The sequence below is a fragment of the Clarias gariepinus genome, chromosome 2, assembly GCF_024256425.1.
Source record: "Clarias gariepinus isolate MV-2021 ecotype Netherlands chromosome 2, CGAR_prim_01v2, whole genome shotgun sequence".
NCBI lineage: Eukaryota > Metazoa > Chordata > Actinopteri > Siluriformes > Clariidae > Clarias > Clarias gariepinus.
The window spans coordinates 2,096,925-2,116,972 of record NC_071101.1 but is presented as its reverse complement, the minus strand read 5'-3'; positions in this window follow the sequence as shown (position 1 = coordinate 2,116,972).

The following is a 20,048-nucleotide window of genomic DNA, read 5'->3' as shown; positions in this document are numbered from 1 at the left end:
GAATATGGATTCTATTTCAAATCTCACGTGCCTCTACACCTTTGGAGATTATTCACACATTTATCAAATACCAATATAGTGAATTAATAAGGCATTCGGCCAATCTACCCTGTTTCTGAGAACACTCTCAGAAAAATGAACCTCAGGTGCGCCGGGCTGAGTCCACACGCCTCTACGTCAGGGAGACAATAAAACTCATGCACCTCCCACGTGTATAACTGCAACTGCAGGCCGCTCCCTGTTCCAAAGAACACTCTAAGGAATATGGCGATAACCAATTAATTTATTTATTTTCTAACCACGCGCCTCTATGCCAGGGCCAGCTTATACACAAAGTGCACGCTACAAATGCCTCACTAAATTACTAATATTGTAATGAATAAATTACGTCAACAACAGAAGTTAGTGAACGTAAAACTTTTTAAAACACACCCGAAGTAGCGCGTCTTCTCTAACGGGACGCGGTTTTGGTGACGTAGGTACTCGCGACGACAGCGCTGTGTATGTTTTTAGCTTATTGCTAACAACACCGGTTCAGTTTCAGTTAAACACCTAGTTTTATCTATATCTTTCAATTAACCACAATCGCTACAGCCGCTGTAATTTAAATCAATAAATCAACGCGAGTAATGCCAAAAACAACGCGAGACAAAAACAAATTAACACGCATAAAGTATCTTTTTTTTAAAATATACCCCAAATATACGCCAATTTACTACGTAAAATGAACTATCGGTTCAAAAACTTTTCTGACCAAGGAAGGAAGTACAATAGCAAAAATAATGCTTAACTTACCTTCCTGGAGAGAAAAGGTTAGACGAGCCCCCAGATTGTAAAGTTTTTCTAAAGTTACGTAGTAGGAGAGGCGAGTTGCTCGGTCTGTCCGCTGTGCTTCGGTAAGCTTCTCTGGCGCCAGGAGAGACTCAGTCAAACACACACACACACACGTTGTCTGTCAGAAAGGTCTCTGTTTATTAACAGCAAAAGATGGGGTTTATATATGTTTGACCAAACGCCTGTGCCATACACATATGTTACTACAAAGAACATGAACCATTGTAAATGTCCTGGTAAGATCCTGAAAAATCAAAGGAGAGGAAGATAGAGAGGTGTCCGTCCAGAGACAGATCACAAGATGTTGGCTCGAGTTAGGGGGAGAGGGGGAAGGAGACAGAGGGGCAGAGAGAGAGGGGGAGAGAGAGAGGGGGAGAGAGAGATGAAGAGAGAATGGGAAGGTGAGCGTGGGAGCGTTCACACCTTAAAGAGCAGATGCAAGAGGAGACAGGAAGATAGCCGCAGGAAAGATTTAACACGTTAATATCAGATCTATGAGGAAGAGAGCAAGAGAGTAGAAATAACTCCTTTATATATAAAATAATTCTAACACCTATGGTTCTAACCTCACTATGGCTCCGTATGCTGCTGTATTCACTGGCGACAGGTTGATTAGCCTAGCATAATAGGGCATAGCTAAACATATTTCTCACCACATTACAGCAAAACTACTAACTGCGTGCTTTTCATGTTACCACCACAGATTCTCAACAATCTTATGTCTTACTCAAGGCTATTTACATCTCATTTGGAGGAATATTATTTTTATATTTATTTATTTTTGAGACAGATTAAAATTGTTGGGCATTATTTAAAATACCACTTTATTAGAAAACAATTTACAAAAAAAAATGCGACATGTGACAAGTCTGCGCAGCAACTGACGTTTTTTAAATGTGTGCGGCGGCATTCAGCGGTGTATAATATGGGTCGAAAAAAGCAGGAGAGACGGGAGAGAAAGCAGGCAGCAGCGTCATTATCGCAGAATATTGAACATATGTTGAAAAAGACTGCCAAACAGAGTAAGTCTGTTACTACCTCAAGATCAAATTGCTAACGCTAGTTAAGTGGTAGCTAATCGTCAACCCCACATCACACACAGAAAGCAATTTGACAACATGGAAGTAAATATTTTTGGTGCATCAAAGCATGCACATTATGATACCAGGAGACAAGCTAATCCAGAACATGTCACTAAAATGCAGTATTTAAACCTCAAAATGAAATACAAAATGAGTAAATAATCAAATACAAAATACTGAGAAAAAAGGTCAAGGTTCCACTTGACCATAATGAACCTTTATTTCATAAAGACAACGTTGTACTTATTTAAACAACAAGATATTTTACTGAATATTTTATTTGAAGAAGACGTTCATCTTCTTCTGCTCTGTGACTCTGATGTGCTGAAACGTAAGTTTGCGACGATCAGGGGCGGAGTTGTGAAGTTTGACTGACAGTTTGAGCGGTTGTAAGAGATGCGCTTTTTAATGCCTTTAATTAGTTAAATATTTGTTTAAAAGACAAACAGACGTAAAGGGTTACCAATAGCATTGATTTATTTTAAAAAAAACATAAATTAACAACACAATATGACAGATGTTCAGTACATTTTTAAGTTAACCTAAAACTATCTATTTCTATACACAAAAAGAGACAACAAAGTGCACGTGCAAACAAAGAGCTACAGTACAAGAGTAATGAACACAACAGCGTAACACGTTACAGTACGGGTATGAGTTGAGGTAGTGGGAGGAGAAACAGTAAACCTTAGACATTCCTGATTGTGTGCAAATAGCAAGTTAAATAAAATATTGTGCAAATATTGCAAGGAGCCGTTCAGGAAGGTGGGTATAAACAATTGTGAGATGGTTGTAGATCAGGGTGATTGTGCATGTGTGTGTTAATCAGTTCAGTCCTGATGTTATTTAGTTTGTCTGAGTGATTAGTGTGTGTGTGTGTGTGTGTGTTTATCAGTCCAGTCCCTTTGTGTTGAGACGGATGGCTTGTGGGTAAAAAACTGTTACATAGTCTGGATGTGAGGCCCGAATGCTTTGGTACCTTTTTCCAGATGGCAGGAGTGTGAAGTGTGTGTGAGAGGGGTGTGTGTGAGAGGGGTGTGTCTGATCAGCCACAATGCTGGTGGCTTTGCGGATGCAGCGTGTGGTGTAGATGTCTTCAATAGAGGGGAGAGAGACCCCGATGATCTTCTCCGCTGTGCTCACTATCCACTGTAGGGTTTTGCGGTCCGATATGGCACAATTCCCAAACCAGACAGTGATGCAGCCGCTCAGGATGCTCTCGATAGTTCCTCTATAGAAGGTGGTCAGGATCGGTGGTGGAAGCTGGGCCTTCCTCAGGCTTCTTGGGCTTTCTTCTGCAGGGAGCTGGTGTTGAGGGACCAGCTGAGGTCCTTCTCTAGATGGACACCCAGGAATTTTGTGCTCTTGACGATCTCTACAGAAGAGCCATCGATGTTGAGCGGAGAGTGATCACTCCATGTCCTCCTGAAGTCAACAACCATCTCTTTTGTCTTATCGACGTTCAGAGACAGGTTGTTGTCTGCACTTCCTCTCTGTACGCTAAAGTAACTCGTCGTTCTTGCTGATGAGACCCACCACGGTCGTGTCATCTCATGCAGCTCATCTTGAATGAAGTTTACGGGGTTATTGAGTTGTAAATGTGAGAGACATGTCAAGAAGATAGCATGCTCAAATAAACATGATATACATATGTACATATATGGATGTCTGTTTGATACAGTACAAAAAGAATATATATGAGTGGAATAACAGTAATGCAATGATATTTATAAGTTACTGATTGTATAAAGATTCATAGTGGATGAAGCAGTGTAATACAGACAGACAGTGAGAGTGCAGTGGAGTATAACACCAGATGAGGCCTTCAAGAGATAAATCTGGGTACACACTCAACAACAGCTCTGTTGATGTGAATGTGAGTGTGATTGACAGCTCGTCTAAAATCCACAATGACCTCCTTCATCCTCTTGGTGTTGAGTTCCAGGTTATTGTCCTCACACCATGTTACTAGGTGCTGGATCTTCCTCCCTGTAAGCGTCTCATCGTTACCTCTGATCAGGTCCACCACTGTGGTGTCATCTGTAAACTTGATAATGATGTTTGAGGCAGAGGCAGGTACACAGTCATGAGTGAAAAGGGAGTATAAAAGAGGGGACAACACACACCCCTGAGGAACTCCAGTGCTGAGGGTGAGACTGGAGCAGGTGAGGCTGTTTAATCAAACAGAGTGTGGTCTGCTAATATATTACAGTTTGGTTTAATATTTAATATAATAATATATAACTGTGTAAATGAACATACAGAGCAGGATTATAGATCAGTAGTGAAATATAAAAGTCAGGTTATGAGCACCTGAAGTTCTTTTCTTTCATCTTTAGGCATCACATGGAGTCTGTTACAGTTCAGTGCCCTGCTACAACACATAACATCCACCAGAAGGACTTTATACGATTACACAGTTTATTTACTGTTATAATTCAACTATTTCTTGTTTTCTGCTGAAAGAGTTTTAAACCTCTGCTGCATCACTCTGCATCTCAGAACAGCAGAACAGTAATCTTTTAAATCATAGGTGAGAGATCTTCATCATATATAATCTGTTATGTAGAACACACACTCTCACACACAAAAATGGTCTTGAGGTCCCAGTGAGGGTGTGATAAGTTAACTCGCTTAACTCCAAGTAAAAAGCAGATGTTTGGATTATTTGATACACCACGCTGTGAGAAGAACAAACTGGTTCCTCCAGAACAAAATCCTGTTCAAGTTCAGTTCAGGAAGAAAGTCCAGTCTCACTAATGCTTATATCATACTACACTACAGTTCTTTCAAAATGTCTGTCTCAGTAGCCATTTTAGTTAAAATGACTAAAATTTTTATTGGTCAATTGCTTGGTTTAAAATTAATGCAATAAAAAAATAAAAAAAACAAAACACTGGCAACTTGTTAAGTTAAGCCTTTATTCGTCACACATACATTACTGCACAGTGAAATTCTTTATTCTTCACATATCCCAGCTTCACTTGTTGTGATTTAAGACCAGTAAACCCATTATGGATGTGCTGTATTTAAATAATACATTTCACAGGGCAAGTGTTTCGGAGTGGCAGTTATAGAAACTTACTTACTATAGTTAATTAGACAGTTTTGATTATTATGTGAAATTTCATGTTTTTCTGCATTGTCATAAAATGTGATCTGATCTTCATCTAAGTCAAGATTATGGATAAATATAATGTGCCTAAAATAATAACAAAACAAAATCTGATCTTTCATATCTTTATTGAAAACATTCAACATTAGAAATGGTAGTGGAAAACTTAAATAAACCCTTATTAATAATTAATTAATAATGTTATTACCCTACCCACACCCCTTGGCACTTATAACCTCAACCAGGCACTTCCTGTAGCTGTGGATCAGACCTGCACATCATTCATGAGTAATTGTAGCCTATTCCTCCTCATAGAAATGCTTCAGCTCAGGCATATTCTTTGGGCGTCTCATGTGTATGATTCTCTTCAAGTCATTCCATAGCATATCTATTGGGTTGAAGAATCCTGAAGATCCTGAAGAATTTGGATACGCTTGGATGCACTTGGACACATGTAATGAAGAAGTGCAAAGAAGTGCACTTTATGCATTTTTCTTGCCGCAGTTCCTGTACAACACTCATGTTTTTCTACAGAAGAGCTGGACAAGTAAACATGAGAAAAGGGACAGGACCAGGACCAGAGGGTGAGGACTCTTCATTACTGCATCACCTGCAGAGAGACAGAAATAAATACTCAAAAGATTTTAGTCTAATTGGTTGTTTCCTTCAGATTATTAGAAAGGGGACATGGATTTTAAAAACAAGACACTTTTCTCCTAAGAATGTTGTTTATACCAAAACTAGACGCTTATAACCAGCAGTAAGCAGATAGTAAAAGATTCCCACAAATTCATAAAACAGAGACATGAACAAGATTCCATCTGATCTTTACCATAAACTTTACTTGTGCTCAGTCTGAAGATCAGGTGCTTGTCTACTTATTGTCTAGTGTCTAATTAGTAACCAGTTTTCACATTTTGGATCTTCACTGATATTATATTATAGAATTGACAGAACTCCATGACAACAAGAATCAAACTGATGGAAATCGATCTCAGCAACCGAGAACTTGAATCCCAATAAAGTACTGCTTCAATCCCTTTAGGTGACGAACAGACAAACAAATAGTGTCACTGTCCAGTTACTTATGGACCTGACTCATACCCTCCGACACCAACAGATGGAGGAAACAGATCTGCATCAGAGCAGATAAATACACTGGGGTTTAAGGAGGGGGTGGGACAAACAAACAAACAAACAAACATCACTACTCCCACTCACATTTTTATTGAGAAGAAAAGTGTTTTGCGAGTGACTCCCCTCATGTAGTAGCCTATATTAGCAATAATATAACTCTTATCTTTTAACCAAATTATATATGTAAAAATAATATTTAATTGCCATTAAAATAGTATTTACAACTAAATGAACAATCAACTTTAATAGTGAGTGTGTGTTCTACTCACCATAGACTGAGAGATTAACACTGTTGATCAGGACTGTTCTTCTCCTAACACGGACAGATCTCTTGGTGTGTCTCACTGTCTGGTAGCTGGTGTAGACTCCTGTATCAGTAAATGTCAGATTGTGTAACACCAGTGAACAGTTCCCCTTACGCAGCTCCTCCACAGGAACGTCCACACGACCCTTATATCCCTCACCCTGATCGGAGTCCACACCCTCTCGCTTAAACACAAACTCAGATTCAATGTTCCATATAATATTCGGTCTGTCAGTGTCTACACTCGTCAGTTGACACGGCAGGACAGCTGTAGAACCCACTGGGCCAGATACACTGATCTCAGGTTCTGCAGAGAGGAGGTCTGAGACGGGAAATTATAATATAGATTAATCTGGACAGAGCAGTTATTTTAATATTTCGTTTCATCTGTTTAATAAAAGATAAAAATGTGACTTACACACACAGACGCTGATCCACACGGTGCAGATGTAGGAAAAGTTGGTCATGGTGCGTCAGTGTGTGTAGATTTACTACAACAGAGGCAGGTGTGGAAAAAATAAAGATCTATTAATATATCAACTTATATTAATCAAAGGACTTCTTGATCTAAATTCTTTTATATTTAAGGTTATCTAATTATATAGTATTTTATGTTATTATTAAATTAGATTAATTAACAACCATGCCTAAAAGCAGTATAATATTTAGTCTATATATACACACACACACGTTTTGTTGCTCAGAAATGATGGGTTCAACATCAGAGGAATTTTATAAAGACGTCCTCATGCTCAGACACTAGGCAGGGTACAGCCTTAAGAGGGTACCAGTTCATCGCAGGCCACACACACACACACACACACACATACACTGGGTAATTTGGCAGAATTCCTCTATGTTATGTGGCGAGATCTGATCTTACATGTTTAGGATTTAAGCTTTTACATGGCACATGGAGACCTTGGTCACTGTGTGGCTGTAACAGAGGGTTTACACATTCTCAGTGCTGTTGAGGATCAGACTTGTGATCATGAGGAATGAGACACCAGGTCATTTTTTCATGCACAACATGCTGCACAGGAATACCAAACTGTAGTCATCAAGAGCCCTGATACTGATGTGGCTGTGATTGCATCAAATCTGCAGACAGATTTACCATGTAGACTGGATTTTTTCACTGGGGTTGGCAACAAAACAGGGATCATCGACTTATGTAAGGTGTCATCAGCTCTCGACACCAGTGTATATTCGGCACTCACTGGGATCCATACCTTCTCTGGCTGTGACTCTACAAGTGCCTTCTATGGCAAAGGGAAAAAAAAAAAAAGCCATTTTCTGTTGCTTGTGAGAAAGAGGAATACCTGACTGCATTTAGAAATCTGGGTAGCAGTTTTTACTTGGAGCAGCCTACCTTTATAGTACTTTAATATGTGTGTCACCAACAATATATGGCCAGCCATGTGCCAAAAGTGTGAACGATGCAAGACACAAAGCATTCTGCATGGCATCGTCAGCTTTGCCACAACGATCCATTACTCCTGTACCAACACTGCAAAAGGGCAAACTACCAAGCAGGCATTCACTTAAAGGTATAATGTGTGCCCCTTCAACTGTTAGCAATGGATGGCACATTTATAATTACTCAGAGCCTACAGAAAGTTTTGATGTATAAAACGTTCCTTTTATTAAAATAAATAAATAAATAAATTCTATGCTCAATTTAGTTCAATGTCAATCTGTGAAGTTTAATTCCGTTTTGTATAAATTTTCCCCATTTCATGGTCTTTCTTCACACTTCCATAGACTAATCTACCAATAATTGTCTCAAATCTGTGGGCACATGTAATAATGTGAGTTTGACATATTTTGTGTTGCTGTGATGCATAATAAAGTTACGGGCTAAATTAGCAGCATAAGATTTTCATTTTTTATGAATTCACAATTTTATACATTTGTAACAGAATTATTTTTTAGTTTAAGTTGTTGGTGGGGGTTGTGTTTTATGTCCAGACAGGCCTGGACTGACCATAGGGTATACCAGGCAATGCCCGGTGGGCCGACGCACTTCTTTGGGCCGGGGCTGTCAGTCATAATTGAATATTTTTTAAAAAGTTTATTAGACCAATTTATTTATTACCGCAACAGTAGAGTATCTGAGACACGAATCGCGGCCCATTGGTTGACTGCCCTAAAGGACATTGAGCTAGTCCAGTGAAATCTCAGGCCACGCCCTGCCTCCCTCCTGGCCGCCCTCATCTCCCCTTGACAAAATCTGCTATTTAGAGTTCGACCGGAGTTTGAGATGAGTCCGTCTATAACAATGGATAAACCAGAAAAAGAGTGAAGGGGTGCAGAGAAGCTGCGGGAGAAAAGACGCAAAAGCCTACAAGTGGAAGCAGCAAAATGTGTGAAAAAAAAAAAAAGTTTGCCACCACCACACGTTCAATTGCAGCTGCTGGTGTAGGGCCATCAACATCTAGCAACAGTGCAGAGGCAGTGCAGAGTGCTCAGGCTGCCGGAGCGACACAAGGGAGTGTAGAACAGAGTAACGTCAACGTTAGGTACACAGATGAGGAGGAGTAGCTATTAAAATTGATTCAGAGGAGGAGGAGGTGGTGAGAGGCTTTAGAATAGCTACGAGTCCGGTAAGAAGTAGCCGAAATTTTGGCAGAGTGAAGGGAGGGACATTTATATAGAGAAGACAAAGGGCTTTTTGTGGTCTGTGTGTGTGTGTGTGTGTGTGTGTGTGTCACTTGTACATTTGAGTGTTTGTCGACAACCTGCACCACTAGCCTATCTAGCTACTACTCGCAAATGAACCGTCTGCCAATTAGGAACATTGCCATACACATCAAATTAACGAGTGCTCTCACGTCGGTCACGATTAGAGGTCGACCGATATATCGGTCGGCCGATATATCGCGCCGATATTTGTCATTTTTTAATATATCGGCATCGGCCGATATCCTTGTTTAGTGGCGCCGATTTAAAGTCAGGCACATCTGCGGGCAGTCCCATGTTATTGATGCGGTGGAATGTGCTGCTGCCGCGTGTGAAGGACCCCAAGCCAAAACTTTAATGCACTAGAATGCACTTCAAATGTTCTGTGTCATTTATACCGAACACAAATGTTGCTGGTTGCTAGTAGTGCTGCACGATTAATCATATCGCAATCGCGATGTCAGCCTATGCGATTACATTACAGCAAATGTTGCGATTATATTAAATAAACAAATGCGTTCGCGGACGTAACAAGACATTCATTCTAAGAGCTGTATGGCCATTTCTTATGTCAAAAATAAAAAATAACCAGTCAGTCTTGTGCAGCGCGCATGCTGGTGGTCACGTGTCCGCAGCGCAGTGTGGAGACGGAAGAAAATGGATACAGAAGAGACCGACGCTGAACTTGTGCCCAGAAAAAATGCAAGCTCTGTTATTTGGCGATATTTTGGTTTCAGGATATCGGACACTAAGCAGAAAGAGGTACTGCGCAAAATTGGCAAAACTAAAGTCGCTACATCAGGTGGCAACACGACAAATTTATATCAGCACCTGAAGCAACACAGAAAAGTATGATAAATGCATGGCGGTAAAAGCCAAGAGTAGTAAAAAGACCAAACAAAGCACAACCCAGTGTGAGCAAAACAAAACAACACATTATTACAGATGTGTTTGTAAGTCTCAGTAAGTGACGTAGCGACGTTCAACTTAAAATAACTGCAGTGAAATTCTTTTTAACTCCTACGGACCTTTGGTCAAGCAGGACGACTGAGACATATATTAGCCTAACCGCGCACAATGAGTTTGAACTGAAAAGCCGTTGCCTGCAAACATGGTATTTCCCTGGCGATCACACCGGAGAGAACACACTGTAGCCGCGAGTTTAAGAGAGGCACTGGCTGCATGGGACCTCTGTAAGGATGGTTTGGTCGCGGTCGCAGTCGCAACAGACAACGGCACGAACATCGCCAAAGCGGGGGGGGTTAATCACTGGACTAGGTTCCAGTGCTTCGGGCATAGACTTTATTTGGCCATCGCTAAGTTAAATTAATTTAATCTTTTCATATTTAAAGCTACGTAACTGTACGTTAGAGAGGACAGCTATTAACAGATTTATTTAAGAATAAATGGAAACAGTGTAGAAATCTGTGTCACAAAGAACACTAGAAATGTCTCATTTAAATTATTTTCATAATTATTAGCATGACTCTAAAATTAATATGTTTAAAGGACACTTTTCTTTCCTTTAATCTCTTTTTCATCATTAGATTAAAAATGGTGAGTGATTTGATAAGAATACCAATAAAGTATATGTTACATCCTCCTTAAATGTCCCTGTTTTGGGACAAAATGTAAAAATATTTTTTTTTAAATAGGTATTTGTTTTATTTATCTGTACTTTTGACTTTCTCATTTAAAAGTTAATTTAATGTAATTTAATTCAATAATGTAAAGATGTTACTGTTATTTAAATTTGTACAATTTTGTTTTAATTAGAAAACATTGTTCATTTCTAGTTGCTAGATTGCACTGTACACTATATCTCAGTTGAGAAATTAAAATTTTAGCATTATTAGTAATGTAAGTGCATTTTCCTTGATAACAAGCAAGTTGAGTCATACCACTTGTTTATTGTATCGCAATCGTAAATCGCAATTTTGACCTTAATAATCGCAATGTGACATTTTTCCCAAATCGTGCAGCCCTAGTTGCTAGTGTTTCAGGATGTCATTATAATTTTTTTTATTATGTTTTGTATATATTAGTTTTTATTTTTATATTTTTCAGTTTAATTGATTTTTATTTATTTCATTTGTTGTATTTATTTTATTTAAATGTATATTTAAGTTTATTCATGTTCCAACAAACTTGAAAAATTCTGCTAGATAAATGCTCTAAAACATTTATGTAAATGATTCACAGTTTTTTATATTACCTGTTTTATTTATAAGTCAGTGTTCAGTAAATTATGTTAAGTTTAGAAATGTTGTGCATCCACTCGTTATTAGTGTGACCTTTTAGCATGCAAATGAAAGGGAAAACTTTAAGATATCGGCCCTAAAAATCGGCCAAAAAAATCGGCAGCACATATCGGCCATCGGCTGACCCTGACCTCTAAACATCGGCATCGGTTATAAAAAACCCCATATCGGTCGATCTCTAGTCACGATTGATCGAAATTGTTGTCAATCTTCATGCAGTACAACAAATAAACCCCCCAGAGCTATATAAAGGACGTGGCTGACCATGGGATTTCTAGGTAGACACACGTAGGCCTACACACACGCAGAATGATGATAGCCCATGGAATTAACAATGAAAATGTTAAGTGTAGCCTACATTTTCACTAAATAGTAAACTATCAGAAGGATTTGTAGGCTAACACTGTGCTAATGCTCAAATTATTGCAGTCAGACTTAAAAACAATTAATAGTAGACTATGAGTTTTGTGCAGAACTTCATCCTTGCTAGGTTGGAGGTCACTCACGTGTGTGTGTGAGAGAGAGAGAGAGAGAGAGAGAGAGAGAGACACACAGAGGGAGAGAGAGAGAGAGAGAGAATTGCTAATAAAAGACTGTATAATAACAGTAATAATAATAATAATAATATTTTTTTTTACCAAAGTTATTCTCTTCCATGCAGGTTAGTGTGGTTTAATGTTTGAAACAAAACAGTGAGCGCATTTATCCTTTGATGGGTCATATGCCTCCGCATATTGTTTAAATAATCATGGTGGACCGCTATGGGCAAAAATGCCAGGGCCGTTTTTTAGTCCCAGTCCAGCGCTGTGTCCAGATGTGCTGTACATTTTTGCCCCTTCCCCCAAGCTTGACCATACACTGTCTTAAAGACACAGGACCCCATTATGTAACTCTTGTATGAAGTGTTAGACTCCATTTAAACTCTGCATGAGAGATTTTGGTCCAGTCGGAAAATGAGACATTACATCGAATGGCTTAAAAAACTCATGTTAGAAAAATAATTACGGTGATCAGCAATAAGTCACATCTTTAAACATGTTCCTAGAATCATATATCATAAAAACCACTCCATCGACTATAAAGGGGCTTGTAGATCAAACTCATTCAGAAATAAACTCTCTCTCTCTCAAACTTTACACTCCAAACAAAACCTATAATCAAACCCTGGAGCTGGTTTAAACTTTAGATGGAGGAGATGTGAAACTGTTTCATATTCATTTTGTATTTTGTGGTCAGGTTACCTTCAGCAGGGCGGGAAACCCCACACACTTTTTCTTCCCACTCACCTTCCACTCGAAGTAACTGTTGAACCACAGTGACCACAAGGTTACATAAAAGAATGAATCTTGGAATTTCATGTTTTCATAAAAATGTGATCTGATGATCTAAGTTCAGATTAATTATTATTTTGTCTGTCTAATGTCTGAATATCAGAGTAACTTCACCCCGGTCCATGTCCTCGTCCTCATCAGGACACTAGGACTCAGAGACACGACGAGTTCACCACTAGTGTGTGTGTGTGTGTGATCCTCTGTACCTCGGTCGTGTCCTGAATCAAACCTCCAGCAGACTCTCGGTCCCTCCAACTCGATTTTTTTAGCTCCAAAAGTCTCAAACTAACAGATATTAAATAAAGATCAGTGTCCTGGAGTCCTGGTGTAGTTTTAAATCGGCGTTAAATTGTTAAAACATGTTTTGTTGAACCCATTCGTTCCACCCAAGAAGAGGATCCACGAGCTCTACTGCCTCTCTACGCCTCTCTACCGCGGAGCAGCGTATTTGTATAGTCAGACAGGCCACGCCCACTTCTCTCTCTCTCTGTTTTCTAGTGATGGGTCGTTCATGAACGATTCGTTCTTTTTGAACAAATCTTTAATATGACTCAGATGAACGAGTCGTCTCTGAGAGTGATTCGTTCATTTTCTATTGGGCGCGCATGCGCAAAGCATCGCTAACCTCCGTATGTTATATAGTATAATATAGTATAATATAATATAATATAATATAATATATACAGGAAATAGAATTTAGTAAATACCTTTGAGTCTTTTCGGTCCTGAGTCGTTCGTTCTTTTGTCACGTGACTCCCATAGACTCTATGCAGTGCTTTTTTTTTTTTTTTTTTTTTTTTTATTGAAGTAAACATTACAACCATACATGGCCTGGTACCAAAATGTAAAATTCCTTGATCAGACAGCAGACAAGCATAACATAGAAAAGAATGAAAAAGGAAAAATAAATAAATAAAACAGAATGAATAAATACAAAAAAAAAAAGATAATAATAATAATAATAATAATAATAACTAGGGGTTTTCAGTAAGTTCAAGATGTTCTATTAATTTACAGAGACTTAAGGCATTCTTTTTCTTCATTCGTTTAAGTGAGTGAAAATAAAGACATAGTTCCTTGTGAAATATATAGAAATTTGGAAGCATTTTCAGAAATCTGTTCTTGTGCAAAAAAAACTTCCCAAGAATAATAATTGTGTTAACTGCTAAATCATATGTTTCATCTTGCAAAAATAAGCCAAATAGTATATTTTCCTTTGTTAAAGCATGTAAATCTTCAATTTTAGAAAATAACCAATAGTGCAAATCTTCCCAAAAGGCAGAAGCAAATTTACAATCATAAAAAAGATGCTCTGTAGTTTCAATTTGATCATCACAAAAGGAACAATTGTTAGCATCAAACCCAAAGCGGGATCTTAAAAATTCTCTGGAAGGATACACTCCATTGAGAATTTTAAAATGGACTTCCTTTACTTTTGGTGCCACTGGAAATTTCAAATATTTTGTTCTTAATAATTTAACTTTGTCCTTTGAGAAATATTGAAATATTAAATTTTTATTTGAAACAAAGAGATATAGTTCTTTAACAAAAACATTCCGGATTACAGTATTGGATAAACTTGTACTAGTAATCGAAACTCCATTCACCAAAAGCTGAGGAAGACAAGGTGTAATATTATTTTGTAATAAATTCCAAGACATCTGTAATATAGATTGTGGGATAGCTTTGATGATTTTATCATATTGCTTTCTGTCAAATAAATTAAATTTAGAGCTAAAATTTTCAAAAGACATTATTCCAGTATTATCTATTATTTGCATGACAGACCATATTCCTTTCTCCCACCAGTTTTTATAAAATAAGGATTTGTTCCTAATTACAACATATCTACAGTTCCATAAAGGAACATTATGGGGACTAAAATTATGCTTAAAGATCATTTTCCAATAAAGTAAAACCTGTTGATGAAACACTGATAACTTAACAGGGAGTTTTTTAAGGTCATAATCACACCTAAGGAAAAAATGTATACCTCCTAATTTCATAAATATTTGGGTGGGGATATGAAACCAAAAACTATTTTCATTTTTTATAAAGGATTTAAGCCAATTTATTTTTATTGTACCATTAATGCATTCAATGTCGAGGGCTTTTAGACCTCCTTCTTCATATTCTTTGACCATCGTTCCTTTTCTAATGTAATGCGTTTTTCTTTTCCAAATAAAACTAAAGTTAGCTTGGTTTATAGCTTTTATTGCATTTTTAGGAAGAGAGATTGAGTAGGCTGGGTAAATGAGTCTAGAGATGCATTCCATTTTTGTAAGTAAAATTCTGCCAATAATAGAAATGTCTCTTTGAGACCACAAGTTTAAATATGTCTTACATTTATCTAAGGTATTCCAAATATTGAGATTATTAAGTGAAGTATTATCCTTTGTGATATGTATACCTAGGTATTTAACAGTGTGTTTAACAGGGATATTGTAAACGGTTGATAGGGGAAAATTATGAATCGGTAATAATTCACATTTGGTAAGATTTAACTTTAAACCAGAAGCCCTTGAAAAAAAATCAACGGTTTGGAGAATTTTCGGAACTTGGTCAATATTTTTCATGAATATGGTTGTGTCATCTGCCAACTGGCTGATGACTAACTGTTTTCCAAATACTGTCAGCTTTTCAAACTCAGAATGTTTTATAAGAATGGAAAGCATCTCTGCTGCAACAATAAACAGCAGGGGAGAGATGGGGCAACCCTGTTTGATTCCTTTGTTAATTGAAAATCTTGGAGACATACCATTTGGTAACATAACTGTACTATTTGTGTCTTTATAAATTAATTTAACTAGATTAATAAAATTTTCTCCAAAACCAAATGTTTCTAAAGTGCGAAATATAAATGTGTGTTCAATCATGTCAAAAGCTTTAAAAAAATCTAGAAATAAAATGAAACCATCTTCAACTAAATAATTGTAATCCAGTAAATCAAGCACAAGTCGGATATTATTGTGGATTGAGCGTCCTTTTAAAAAACCTGACTGTGTCTCTGAAATAATCTGTGAAATTCCGGTTTTCAATCTGTTAGCATAAATTTGAGTTAAAATTTTATAATCATTATTAAGCAGGGTTATGGGCCTAAGATTGTCTATTAATTTAGGATTTTTTCCAGATTTAGGGATAAGAGTGATAGTGCCTTGCTTCATAGTAGTTGGAAGAATATTGAATTCTGATATTTCTTTCAACATATTAAAAACTAGGTCTTTAATATACTTCCAGAAATGCTTATAAAAATTACTTGTTAATCCATCTGAGCCAGGCGATTTGTCTAATGATAAACAATTCACTGCTCTTTCCACTTCCTCCATACTAATATCTGCATCACAAGCGTTTCTGAAACTCTCATCTACTGTTGGAATCCAATCCTTAACATGACCAAAGAAAGCATCAGCATCTGTATGTGAATAAAAGGAGGAATATAAATTATTGTAGAAACAATAAATTTCCTTAGCAATTTTTCCAGGATCTGTACATTCTTGATTATTAATCAGTAAAGCTTTAACACTGTTACGTTCTTGTCTCCTTTTTTCCAGTCTACAAAAATATGCTGAACTCCTTTCCCCTTCCTCTATCCACTTTGCTCTCGATCTTATGTATGCACCTTTGGCTTTGTCCACATAAATGTTGTCTAACGAGGATTGGAGGAGAAGTATCTTTTGTTTATCATTTTCACTTAAGAGAGATTTAATACAGATGCTATTTATTTCTTTAATAATTTCTAATTCTTTTTTTTTACTATTCCTGCTTAATAATTTACCATAAAATATGGAGATCTGACGTATTTTATATTTTAAATATTCCCACTTCTCTCTATAAGTTTTAAAATCTGAGTCTCCGTTTATATTATTGATAATAGCTATAATTTCATGACAGAAGGGTTCACTATGCAAAAGGTTTGAATTAAATTTCCAGTAACCTTTTATCCTTTGATGAGCATTTGCAGGTCTAAGAGTAAGCTTAACTATGCAGTGATCAGTTAAGGGTGCAGCAGAAACTATAGAATCTGACTCCATACCAGATCTAAATTCAGAGACTAACCAGAAATCTAATCTGGATTTGACTGAACCATCAGGTTTAAACCATGTGAAAACTTGAATACTTGGATTTTTAGTGCGCCATACATCCATCAAATTAAACACACTACAGAAGTCAAGCAATATGGGATTGTAGTGGTGTCTCAGATATTTTGAAGGAGATCTATCACGCCAATCGTCCATCACCATATTAAAATCCCCCCCAAAAATAAAATCTTCAGTAGGATACCTATGGCATAGATCCTTAACTACTGTTGTAACCTCAGACATTAAAATTTTGTTTTGGTTATGATTATTGTATCCATATATATTTCCCAAAATCAAAACATTTTCATCTATTACAAAAACACAAATTATCCAATGACCACAAGTATCCCTAACAGTGGTTAGAATCTTCCCAGGGAAATTATTTAAAAGTATGGCAACTCCTGCAGACCTATTAGAACCATGAGAAAAAAATATTTTATCTCCCCATTGGTTTGACCAAAATTTCTCGTCTAAGTCAACAGAATGAGTTTCTTGGAAAAGAAAACATTGTGCTTTTTCATTTTTACAAAAAAGAAAAATAGACTTTCTTTTAATAGAATCTCTAAGACCCCTAGTGTTGAGTGAAACATAAGTGAACATCTGGTTGTAAACGAGAGAGAGAAAAGTAAATAAATAAAAAGGATGAACTTAGTTTTTTTTTTTTTTTTTTTTGAGTAAACGCTGCTACAGGCCCCTATCATTCTCTTTTTTTTTTTTTTTTTTTTTTTTATAAACCAACAGATTAACTCTTTTCATTAAATTAAAACCCAAGTGAACACACTCTGGTAACAATATTTCACTATTTCTCCACTCCTTCAAATGTAACAGTTTTCCCAAAAAACATCCGAGCTTTAGAATATTAATTAAATGAGTGAAAGAGAGAGAGAGAAAGACATTCATATCAAGTTTACATACTGACATTCAAAGAAAAAAAATTTTCCCCTCTTTTTTACCAATTGTAATCTAACACCATTGCCTTTTAATCACAAAAGCATAAACAAGTCCAAAGCTTATTACGGTTTGCCGAAAAGTTATTAACATTAAGTCGTCGAGGTGTGCAACTCAACCTGTGCTACAGGAGCAATTACCCGCTTTGGTACAAAAATATTCCCTAATCCATAGTAACCCTGTTACCGTTAATGTAGCCGACATGTCCTCTGTAGTACACGTTCTGTCCTGCCGCCCTAGCTTGCTCCATCTTCGGCCATGCAGCTGCGCGAGCTTCTCTGTCAGCTCTGCAGAAGTCCTGCTTGAAGTGGATCCCCAAGTCTTTGCAGATCTTAGAGTTTTTGGACAGTTTCCAGATGGAGTCCCTGTGGAATCTCATAGTGAACTGGATGATAATCTGGCGGTCTCTCCCCTCTTCTTTCCTTCCAATACGGTGAGCGGAATCCACTACCGACTCCATCGAAGTGCTCCACTGCGGCGCTAATTTGGACAGAATACTCATGACGACATCTCGGGGTTTTTCGTCGACTTTTTCCTTCAAACCATGTATTTTAAGGTTCCAACGTCTCTTGTACCGCTCCAGCTCCGTGACTTTTTCTTTCAACTCAATGTTTTCTTTTACTAAACGGGGCACTTCTTTCTCCATGGCTTGTATCTTGATTTTGCACTCTTTAATCTCCGTGGCATTCAGCTCCACTAGTTTGGCGATGCTAGCCACCATGACTGAGTTTTCTCTCAGTTGGTCACCGAAGCTATCAATTTTAGACGTCAGCTTTTCAATAGCTTCGACAAGAGATGCGTTTAACATTTCTGAAGAATCCTGCATGGATTTAACCTTCGAAGGAGGTGCTGTACTTTTCGTTGGAGTAACAGGGGAATTTTTCCTCTTTGTCCCCCCACTTGTTGTATCCATCAGCGAGTAATCATGATCCCCGATTACTTTGCCAGAGGCAGCGGGTAATCTTTGTTCAATCTTTCCATTCGGCATGTCCGCATTAAACTGTGATTAAACTTTAAAATTCCAACTATAAATCACTTCAATCTCTTCTTAGAGTGTTCACTTTACTGTTGGTAATCTTGATTAATTAGAACATTTAACTTTGAGTAAATTTGGGGCCAAATTACCGAGAGCTCAGAAGACGTTGCTTGCCCGGCCCGCCATCTTCCTGCCGACGACTCTATGCAGTGCAGTACACAGGAAACGCTAGCGTCTATGGGAGTCACGTGACAAAAGAACGAACGGTTCGGGTCGGAATATATGACAGGTGAGCTGCTTATTCTGTTTATCATATGTCTTTAGCTGCATTGTAATATTTTAATTACAGAGACTATAGCCAAATTGTGTGTAAGTAGTCGTGTTCGGGGTCTGTTTATTGAAAATGTAACATTTTATATATTTTTTTTCTGATCAAAAGAACGAAATAAACTAAATGACTCAAAAAAAGATTCGTTCATTTTGATGAACGAGATTCAAAGAACCGAGTCACTAAAATGATTCGAACTTCCCATCACTACTGTTTTCCCTCTCCTACAGTTGGGCCTCCTTTATAAGGTGACGCATAAACAGAACCGGAAGCGCGGTTTTTTTTTTTTTTTTTTTTAAACTTTATTCAACAATTGCACAATTTACAAGAATATTAATCTCCATTATAAAAAATAATAAATTGCACATTTTCCAACATTGCAGATTTTTTAACATAAACAAAACAAACATAAACAAGACTTACATCATCACATTTTGCCAGGGGAAGTACTAGTTTACAAAAAGATATCAAAGTGTTTACAAACATTCACAGTTTTTTTTTTTTTTTTGCCTTTTTATTTAAAAATTTAACAATATGATCATTAGATAAGTAAAATTTATGAATTATTTCAAATGATATTTCTCTAATTTTATTGGTCAGCAGGTATCGGCTGGGTAAGAGCGATAACACGGTTAGTTGTTGTGTGTCCAATCTTGGTTGAGCTCTAAATAACATGCAGACTCCAGAGGAAATTGCTCCAAAGACTTTGGCATAATCTCCAGGAGACACAGGAATTTTGTATTCTTCTAGAAACTCACTATAAGAGTAAAGACAACCAGTCCTGTTAAATAATTGGTCAACAAAAATAATATTATTAAACCAGTCATCAATAAATAAAGATTTGTGTTTAAACAGGATGTCTTTGTTGTTCCATATATAATATTTGTTGGGCGAAAAGTTATGCTTGAAAATAAGAGACCAAGAAAGGAAGGCCTGGCGATGAAAGGATGACATTTTTATCGGGACTTTAT